The sequence below is a fragment of the Vanellus vanellus genome, assembly GCF_965231255.1.
Source record: "Vanellus vanellus genome assembly, chromosome: 27".
In the NCBI taxonomy this organism is placed as follows: Eukaryota; Metazoa; Chordata; class Aves; order Charadriiformes; family Charadriidae; genus Vanellus; species Vanellus vanellus.
The window spans coordinates 2,325,116-2,335,283 of NC_138932.1; positions in this window are offsets into that span (position 1 = coordinate 2,325,116).

Sequence of the window (10,168 nt, forward strand, 5' to 3'; positions counted from 1 at the left end):
TGTGTAAGGAAACAGAGAGGGCCAAAGTGTGTGGGGCATTTGAAGGGGTTCCAGGAGGCAGTGAGGACCAGCATGACTTTTCTGCCCTGGCACCTTTGCTGTGGGAGCAGTGGCTGGACGTTTGCCTTTTTTGCTGCGGAGGCTGCCGAGAGTGAAAAATGGTAGTTTTGAGGATAGATTGTGTAAGGAAACAGAGAGGGCCAAAGTGTGTGGGGCATTTGAAGGGGTTCCAGGAGGCAGTGAGGACCAGCATGACTTTTCTGCCCTGGCACCTTTGCTGTGGGAGCAGTGGCTGGACGTTTGCCTTTTTTGCTGCGGAGGCTGCCGAGAGTGAAAAATGATAGTTTTGAGGATAGATTGTGTAAGGAAAGAGAGAGGGCCAAAGTGTGTGGGGCATTTGAAGGGGTTCCAGGAGGCAGTGAGGACCAGCATGACTTTTCTGCCCTGGCACCTTTGCTGTGGGAGCAGTGGCTGGACGTTTGCCTTTTTTGCTGCGGAGGCTGCCGAGAGTGAAAAATGGTAGTTTTGAGGATAGATTGTGTAAGGAAAGAGAGAGGGCCAAAGTGTGTGGGGCATTTGAAGGGGTTCCAGGAGGCAGTGAGGACCAGCATGACTTTTCTGCCCTGGCACCTTTGCTGTGGGAGCAGTGGCTGGACGTTTGCCTTTTTTGCTGCGGAGGCTGCCGAGAGTGAAAAATGGTAGTTTTGAGGATAGATTGTGTAAGGAAAGAGAGAGGGCCAAAGTGTGTGGGGCATTTGAAGGGGTTCCAGGAGGCAGTGAGGACCAGCATGACTTTTCTGCCCTGGCACCTTTGCTGTGGGAGCAGTGGCTGGACGTTTGCCTTTTTTGCTGCGGAGGCTGCCGAGAGTGAAAAATGGTAGTTTTGAGGATAGATTGTGTAAGGAAAGAGAGAGGGCCAAAGTGTGTGGGGCATTTGAAGGGGTTCCAGGAGGCAGTGAGGACCAGCATGACTTTTCTGCCCTGGCACCTTTGCTGTGGGAGCAGTGGCTGGACGTTTGCCTTTTTTGCTGCGGAGGCTGCCGAGAGTGAAAAATGGTAGTTTTGAGGATAGATTGTGTAAGGAAACAGAGAGGGCCAAAGTGTGTGGGGCATTTGAAGGGGTTCCAGGAGGCAGTGAGGACCAGCATGACTTTTCTGCCCTGGCACCTTTGCTGTGGGAGCAGTGGCTGGACGTTTGCCTTTTTTGCTGCGGAGGCTGCCGAGAGTGAAAAATGGTAGTTTTGAGGATAGATTGTGTAAGGAAAGAGAGAGGGCCAAAGTGTGTGGGGCATTTGAAGGGGTTCCAGGAGGCAGTGAGGACCAGCATGACTTTTCTGCCCTGGCACCTTTGCTGTGGGAGCAGTGGCTGGACGTTTGCCTTTTTTGCTGCGGAGGCTGCCGAGAGTGAAAAATGGTAGTTTTGAGGATAGATTGTGTAAGGAAAGAGAGAGGGCCAAAGTGTGTGGGGCATTTGAAGGGGTTCCAGGAGGCAGTGAGGACCAGCATGACTTTTCTGCCCTGGCACCTTTGCTGTGGGAGCAGTGGCTGGACGTTTGCCTTTTTTGCTGCGGAGGCTGCCGAGAGTGAAAAATGGTAGTTTTGAGGATAGATTGTGTAAGGAAAGAGAGAGGGCCAAAGTGTGTGGGGCATTTGAAGGGGTTCCAGGAGGCAGTGAGGACCAGCATGACTTTTCTGCCCTGGCACCTTTGCTGTGGGAGCAGTGGCTGGACGTTTGCCTTTTTTGCTCCGGTGGCTGCCGAGAGTGAAAAATGGTAGTTTTGAGGATAGATTGTGTAAGGAAACAGAGAGGGCCAAAGTGTGTGGGGCATTTGAAGGGGTTCCAGGAGGCAGTGAGGACCAGCATGACTTTTCTGCCCTGGCACCTTTGCTGTGGGAGCAGTGGCTGGACGTTTGCCTTTTTTGCTGCGGAGGCTGCCGAGAGTGAAAAATGGTAGTTTTGAGGATAGATTGTGTAAGGAAACAGAGAGGGCCCAAGTGTGTGGGGCATTTGAAGGGGTTCCAGGAGGCAGTGAGGACCAGCATGACTTTTCTGCCCTGGCACCTTTGCTGTGGGAGCAGTGGCTGGACGTTTGCCTTTTTTGCTGCGGAGGCTGCCGAGAGTGAAAAATGGTAGTTTTGAGGATAGATTGTGTAAGGAAACAGAGAGGGCCAAAGTGTGTGGGGCATTTGAAGAGGTTCCAGGAGGCAGTGAGGACCAGCATGACTTTTCTGCCCTGGCACCTTTGCTGTGGGAGCAGTGGCTGGACGTTTGCCTTTTTTGCTGCGGAGGCTGCCGAGAGTGAAAAATGGTAGTTTTGAGGATAGATTGTGCAAGGAAACAGAGAGGGCCAAAGTGTGTGGGGCATTTGAAGGGGTTCCAGGAGGCAGTGAGGACCAGCATGACTTTTCTGCCCTGGCACCTTTGCTGTGGGAGCAGTGGCTGGACGTTTGCCTTTTTTTGCTCTGGAGGCTGCCGAGAGTGAAAAATGGTAGTTTTGAGGATAGATTGTGTAAGGAAACAGAGAGGGCCAAAGTGTGTGGGGCATTTGAAGGGGTTCCAGGAGGCAGTGAGGACCAGCATGACTTTTCTGCCCTGGCACCTTTGCTGTGGGAGCAGTGGCTGGACGTTTGCCTTTTTTTGCTGTGGAGGCTGCCGAGAGTGAAAAATGGTAGTTTTGAGGATAGATTGTGTAAGGAAACAGAGAGGGCCAAAGTGTGTGGGGCATTTGAAGGGGTTCCAGGAGGCAGTGAGGACCAGCATGACTTTTCTGCCCTGGCACCTTTGCTGTGGGAGCAGTGGCTGGACGTTTGCCTTTTTTGCTGCGGAGGCTGCCGAGAGTGAAAAATGGTAGTTTTGAGGATAGATTGTGTAAGGAAACAGAGAGGGCCAAAGTGTGTGGGGCATTTGAAGGGGTTCCAGGAGGCAGTGAGGACCAGCATGACTTTTCTGCCCTGGCACCTTTGCTGTGGGAGCAGTGGCTGGACGTTTGCCTTTTTTGCTGCGGAGGCTGCCGAGAGGGAAAAATGGTAGTTTTGAGGATAGATTGTGTAAGGAAACAGAGAGGGCCAAAGTGTGTGGGGCATTTGAAGGGGTTCCAGGAGGCAGTGAAGACCAGCATGACTTTTCTGCCCTGGCACCTTTGCTGTGGGAGCAGTGGCTGGACGTTTGCCTTTTTTGCTGCGGAGGCTGCCGAGAGTGAAAAATGGTAGTTTTGAGGATAGATTGTGTAAGGAAAGAGAGAGGGCCAAAGTGTGTGGGGCATTTGAAGGGGTTCCAGGAGGCAGTGAGGACCAGCATGACTTTTCTGCCCTGGCACCTTTGCTGTGGGAGCAGTGGCTGGACGTTTGCCTTTTTTGCTCCGGTGGCTGCCGAGAGTGAAAAATGGTAGTTTTGAGGATAGATTGTGTAAGGAAACAGAGAGGGCCAAAGTGTGTGGGGCATTTGAAGGGGTTCCAGGAGGCAGTGAGGACCAGCATGACTTTTCTGCCCTGGCACCTTTGCTGTGGGAGCAGTGGCTGGACGTTTGCCTTTTTTGCTGCGGAGGCTGCCGAGAGTGAAAAATGGTAGTTTTGAGGATAGATTGTGTAAGGAAACAGAGAGGGCCCAAGTGTGTGGGGCATTTGAAGGGGTTCCAGGAGGCAGTGAGGACCAGCATGACTTTTCTGCCCTGGCACCTTTGCTGTGGGAGCAGTGGCTGGACGTTTGCCTTTTTTGCTGCGGAGGCTGCCGAGAGTGAAAAATGGTAGTTTTGAGGATAGATTGTGTAAGGAAACAGAGAGGGCCAAAGTGTGTGGGGCATTTGAAGGGGTTCCAGGAGGCAGTGAGGACCAGCATGACTTTTCTGCCCTGGCACCTTTGCTGTGGGAGCAGTGGCTGGACGTTTGCCTTTTTTGCTGCGGAGGCTGCCGAGAGTGAAAAATGGTAGTTTTGAGGATAGATTGTGTAAGGAAACAGAGAGGGCCAAAGTGTGTGGGGCATTTGAAGAGGTTCCAGGAGGCAGTGAGGACCAGCATGACTTTTCTGCCCTGGCACCTTTGCTGTGGGAGCAGTGGCTGGACGTTTGCCTTTTTTGCTGCGGAGGCTGCCGAGAGTGAAAAATGGTAGTTTTGAGGATAGATTGTGCAAGGAAACAGAGAGGGCCAAAGTGTGTGGGGCATTTGAAGGGGTTCCAGGAGGCAGTGAGGACCAGCATGACTTTTCTGCCCTGGCACCTTTGCTGTGGGAGCAGTGGCTGGACGTTTGCCTTTTTTGCTCCGGTGGCTGCCGAGAGTGAAAAATGGTAGTTTTGAGGATAGATTGTGTAAGGAAAGAGAGAGGGCCAAAGTGTGTGGGGCATTTGAAGGGGTTCCAGGAGGCAGTGAGGACCAGCATGACTTTTCTGCCCTGGCACCTTTGCTGTGGGAGCAGTGGCTGGACGTTTGCCTTTTTTTGCTGCGGAGGCTGCCGAGAGTGAAAAATGGTAGTTTTGAGGATAGATTGTGTAAGGAAACAGAGAGGGCCAAAGTGTGTGGGGCATTTGAAGGGGTTCCAGGAGGCAGTGAGGACCAGCATGACTTTTCTGCCCTGGCACCTTTGCTGTGGGAGCAGTGGCTGGACGTTTGCCTTTTTTTGCTCTGGAGGCTGCCGAGAGTGAAAAATGGTAGTTTTGAGGATAGATTGTGTAAGGAAACAGAGAGGGCCAAAGTGTGTGGGGCATTTGAAGGGGTTCCAGGAGGCAGTGAGGACCAGCATGACTTTTCTGCCCTGGCACCTTTGCTGTGGGAGCAGTGGCTGGACGTTTGCCTTTTTTGCTGCGGAGGCTGCCGAGAGTGAAAAATGGTAGTTTTGAGGATAGATTGTGTAAGGAAACAGAGAGGGCCAAAGTGTGTGGGGCATTTGAAGGGGTTCCAGGAGGCAGTGAGGACCAGCATGACTTTTCTGCCCTGGCACCTTTGCTGTGGGAGCAGTGGCTGGACGTTTGCCTTTTTTGCTCCGGTGGCTGCCGAGAGTGAAAAATGGTAGTTTTGAGGATAGATTGTGTAAGGAAACAGAGAGGGCCAAAGTGTGTGGGGCATTTGAAGGGGTTCCAGGAGGCAGTGAAGACCAGCATGACTTTTCTGCCCTGGCACCTTTGCTGTGGGAGCAGTGGCTGGACGTTTGCCTTTTTTGCTGCGGAGGCTGCCGAGAGTGAAAAATGGTAGTTTTGAGGATAGATTGTGTAAGGAAACAGAGAGGGCCAAAGTGTGTGGGGCATTTGAAGGGGTTCCAGGAGGCAGTGAGGACCAGCATGACTTTTCTGCCCTGGCACCTTTGCTGTGGGAGCAGTGGCTGGACGTTTGCCTTTTTTGCTGCGGAGGCTGCCGAGAGTGAAAAATGGTAGTTTTGAGGATAGATTGTGTAAGGAAACAGAGAGGGCCAAAGTGTGTGGGGCATTTGAAGGGGTTCCAGGAGGCAGTGAGGACCAGCATGACTTTTCTGCCCTGGCACCTTTGCTGTGGGAGCAGTGGCTGGACGTTTGCCTTTTTTGCTGCGGAGGCTGCCGAGAGTGAAAAATGGTAGTTTTGAGGATAGATTGTGTAAGGAAACAGAGAGGGCCAAAGTGTGTGGGGCATTTGAAGGGGTTCCAGGAGGCAGTGAGGACCAGCATGACTTTTCTGCCCTGGCACCTTTGCTGTGGGAGCAGTGGCTGGACGTTTGCCTTTTTTGCTGCGGAGGCTGCCGAGAGTGAAAAATGATAGTTTTGAGGATAGATTGTGTAAGGAAAGAGAGAGGGCCAAAGTGTGTGGGGCATTTGAAGGGGTTCCAGGAGGCAGTGAGGACCAGCATGACTTTTCTGCCCTGGCACCTTTGCTGTGGGAGCAGTGGCTGGACGTTTGCCTTTTTTGCTGCGGAGGCTGCCGAGAGTGAAAAATGGTAGTTTTGAGGATAGATTGTGTAAGGAAAGAGAGAGGGCCAAAGTGTGTGGGGCATTTGAAGGGGTTCCAGGAGGCAGTGAGGACCAGCATGACTTTTCTGCCCTGGCACCTTTGCTGTGGGAGCAGTGGCTGGACGTTTGCCTTTTTTGCTGCGGAGGCTGCCGAGAGTGAAAAATGGTAGTTTTGAGGATAGATTGTGTAAGGAAAGAGAGAGGGCCAAAGTGTGTGGGGCATTTGAAGGGGTTCCAGGAGGCAGTGAGGACCAGCATGACTTTTCTGCCCTGGCACCTTTGCTGTGGGAGCAGTGGCTGGACGTTTGCCTTTTTTGCTGCGGAGGCTGCCGAGAGTGAAAAATGGTAGTTTTGAGGATAGATTGTGTAAGGAAAGAGAGAGGGCCAAAGTGTGTGGGGCATTTGAAGGGGTTCCAGGAGGCAGTGAGGACCAGCATGACTTTTCTGCCCTGGCACCTTTGCTGTGGGAGCAGTGGCTGGACGTTTGCCTTTTTTGCTGCGGAGGCTGCCGAGAGTGAAAAATGGTAGTTTTGAGGATAGATTGTGTAAGGAAACAGAGAGGGCCAAAGTGTGTGGGGCATTTGAAGGGGTTCCAGGAGGCAGTGAGGACCAGCATGACTTTTCTGCCCTGGCACCTTTGCTGTGGGAGCAGTGGCTGGACGTTTGCCTTTTTTGCTGCGGAGGCTGCCGAGAGTGAAAAATGGTAGTTTTGAGGATAGATTGTGTAAGGAAAGAGAGAGGGCCAAAGTGTGTGGGGCATTTGAAGGGGTTCCAGGAGGCAGTGAGGACCAGCATGACTTTTCTGCCCTGGCACCTTTGCTGTGGGAGCAGTGGCTGGACGTTTGCCTTTTTTGCTGCGGAGGCTGCCGAGAGTGAAAAATGGTAGTTTTGAGGATAGATTGTGTAAGGAAAGAGAGAGGGCCAAAGTGTGTGGGGCATTTGAAGGGGTTCCAGGAGGCAGTGAGGACCAGCATGACTTTTCTGCCCTGGCACCTTTGCTGTGGGAGCAGTGGCTGGACGTTTGCCTTTTTTGCTGCGGAGGCTGCCGAGAGTGAAAAATGGTAGTTTTGAGGATAGATTGTGTAAGGAAACAGAGAGGGCCAAAGTGTGTGGGGCATTTGAAGGGGTTCCAGGAGGCAGTGAGGACCAGCATGACTTTTCTGCCCTGGCACCTTTGCTGTGGGAGCAGTGGCTGGACGTTTGCCTTTTTTGCTGCGGAGGCTGCCGAGAGTGAAAAATGGTAGTTTTGAGGATAGATTGTGTAAGGAAAGAGAGAGGGCCAAAGTGTGTGGGGCATTTGAAGGGGTTCCAGGAGGCAGTGAGGACCAGCATGACTTTTCTGCCCTGGCACCTTTGCTGTGGGAGCAGTGTCTGGACGTTTGCCTTTTTTGCTGCGGAGGCTGCCGAGAGTGAAAAATGGTAGTTTTGAGGATAGATTGTGTAAGGAAACAGAGAGGGCCAAAGTGTGTGGGGCATTTGAAGGGGTTCCAGGAGGCAGTGAAGACCAGCATGACTTTTCTGCCCTGGCACCTTTGCTGTGGGAGCAGTGGCTGGACGTTTGCCTTTTTTGCTGCGGAGGCTGCCGAGAGTGAAAAATGGTAGTTTTGAGGATAGATTGTGTAAGGAAAGAGAGAGGGCCAAAGTGTGTGGGGCATTTGAAGGGGTTCCAGGAGGCAGTGAGGACCAGCATGACTTTTCTGCCCTGGCACCTTTGCTGTGGGAGCAGTGGCTGGACGTTTGCCTTTTTTGCTCCGGTGGCTGCCGAGAGTGAAAAATGGTAGTTTTGAGGATAGATTGTGTAAGGAAACAGAGAGGGCCAAAGTGTGTGGGGCATTTGAAGGGGTTCCAGGAGGCAGTGAGGACCAGCATGACTTTTCTGCCCTGGCACCTTTGCTGTGGGAGCAGTGGCTGGACGTTTGCCTTTTTTGCTGCGGAGGCTGCCGAGAGTGAAAAATGGTAGTTTTGAGGATAGATTGTGTAAGGAAACAGAGAGGGCCCAAGTGTGTGGGGCATTTGAAGGGGTTCCAGGAGGCAGTGAGGACCAGCATGACTTTTCTGCCCTGGCACCTTTGCTGTGGGAGCAGTGGCTGGACGTTTGCCTTTTTTGCTGCGGAGGCTGCCGAGAGTGAAAAATGGTAGTTTTGAGGATAGATTGTGTAAGGAAACAGAGAGGGCCAAAGTGTGTGGGGCATTTGAAGGGGTTCCAGGAGGCAGTGAGGACCAGCATGACTTTTCTGCCCTGGCACCTTTGCTGTGGGAGCAGTGGCTGGACGTTTGCCTTTTTTGCTGCGGAGGCTGCCGAGAGTGAAAAATGGTAGTTTTGAGGATAGATTGTGTAAGGAAAGAGAGAGGGCCAAAGTGTGTGGGGCATTTGAAGGGGTTCCAGGAGGCAGTGAGGACCAGCATGACTTTTCTGCCCTGGCACCTTTGCTGTGGGAGCAGTGGCTGGACGTTTGCCTTTTTTGCTCCGGTGGCTGCCGAGAGTGAAAAATGGTAGTTTTGAGGATAGATTGTGTAAGGAAACAGAGAGGGCCAAAGTGTGTGGGGCATTTGAAGGGGTTCCAGGAGGCAGTGAGGACCAGCATGACTTTTCTGCCCTGGCACCTTTGCTGTGGGAGCAGTGGCTGGACGTTTGCCTTTTTTGCTGCGGAGGCTGCCGAGAGTGAAAAATGGTAGTTTTGAGGATAGATTGTGTAAGGAAACAGAGAGGGCCCAAGTGTGTGGGGCATTTGAAGGGGTTCCAGGAGGCAGTGAGGACCAGCATGACTTTTCTGCCCTGGCACCTTTGCTGTGGGAGCAGTGGCTGGACGTTTGCCTTTTTTGCTGCGGAGGCTGCCGAGAGTGAAAAATGGTAGTTTTGAGGATAGATTGTGTAAGGAAACAGAGAGGGCCAAAGTGTGTGGGGCATTTGAAGGGGTTCCAGGAGGCAGTGAGGACCAGCATGACTTTTCTGCCCTGGCACCTTTGCTGTGGGAGCAGTGGCTGGACGTTTGCCTTTTTTGCTGCGGAGGCTGCCGAGAGTGAAAAATGGTAGTTTTGAGGATAGATTGTGTAAGGAAACAGAGAGGGCCAAAGTGTGTGGGGCATTTGAAGAGGTTCCAGGAGGCAGTGAGGACCAGCATGACTTTTCTGCCCTGGCACCTTTGCTGTGGGAGCAGTGGCTGGACGTTTGCCTTTTTTGCTGCGGAGGCTGCCGAGAGTGAAAAATGGTAGTTTTGAGGATAGATTGTGCAAGGAAACAGAGAGGGCCAAAGTGTGTGGGGCATTTGAAGGGGTTCCAGGAGGCAGTGAGGACCAGCATGACTTTTCTGCCCTGGCACCTTTGCTGTGGGAGCAGTGGCTGGACGTTTGCCTTTTTTGCTCCGGTGGCTGCCGAGAGTGAAAAATGGTAGTTTTGAGGATAGATTGTGTAAGGAAACAGAGAGGGCCAAAGTGTGTGGGGCATTTGAAGGGGTTCCAGGAGGCAGTGAGGACCAGCATGACTTTTCTGCCCTGGCACCTTTGCTGTGGGAGCAGTGGCTGGACGTTTGCCTTTTTTGCTGCGGAGGCTGCCGAGAGTGAAAATGGTAGTTTTGAGGATAGATTGTGTAAGGAAAGAGAGAGGGCCAAAGTGTGTGGGGCATTTGAAGGGGTTCCAGGAGGCAGTGAGGACCAGCATGACTTTTCTGCCCTGGCACCTTTGCTGTGGGAGCAGTGGCTGGACGTTTGCCTTTTTTGCTCTGGAGGCTGCCGAGAGTGAAAAATGGTAGTTTTGAGGATAGATTGTGTAAGGAAACAGAGAGGGCCAAAGTGTGTGGGGCATTTGAAGGGGTTCCAGGAGGCAGTGAGGACCAGCATGACTTTTCTGCCCTGGCACCTTTGCTGTGGGAGCAGTGGCTGGACGTTTGCCTTTTTTTGCTGTGGAGGCTGCCGAGAGTGAAAAATGGTAGTTTTGAGGATAGATTGTGTAAGGAAACAGAGAGGGCCAAAGTGTGTGGGGCATTTGAAGGGGTTCCAGGAGGCAGTGAGGACCAGCATGACTTTTCTGCCCTGGCACCTTTGCTGTGGGAGCAGTGGCTGGACGTTTGCCTTTTTTGCTCCGGTGGCTGCCGAGAGTGAAAAATGGTAGTTTTGAGGATAGATTGTGTAAGGAAACAGAGAGGGCCAAAGTGTGTGGGGCATTTGAAGGGGTTCCAGGAGGCAGTGAGGACCAGCATGACTTTTCTGCCCTGGCACCTTTGCTGTGGGAGCAGTGGCTGGACGTTTGCCTTTTTTGCTCCGGT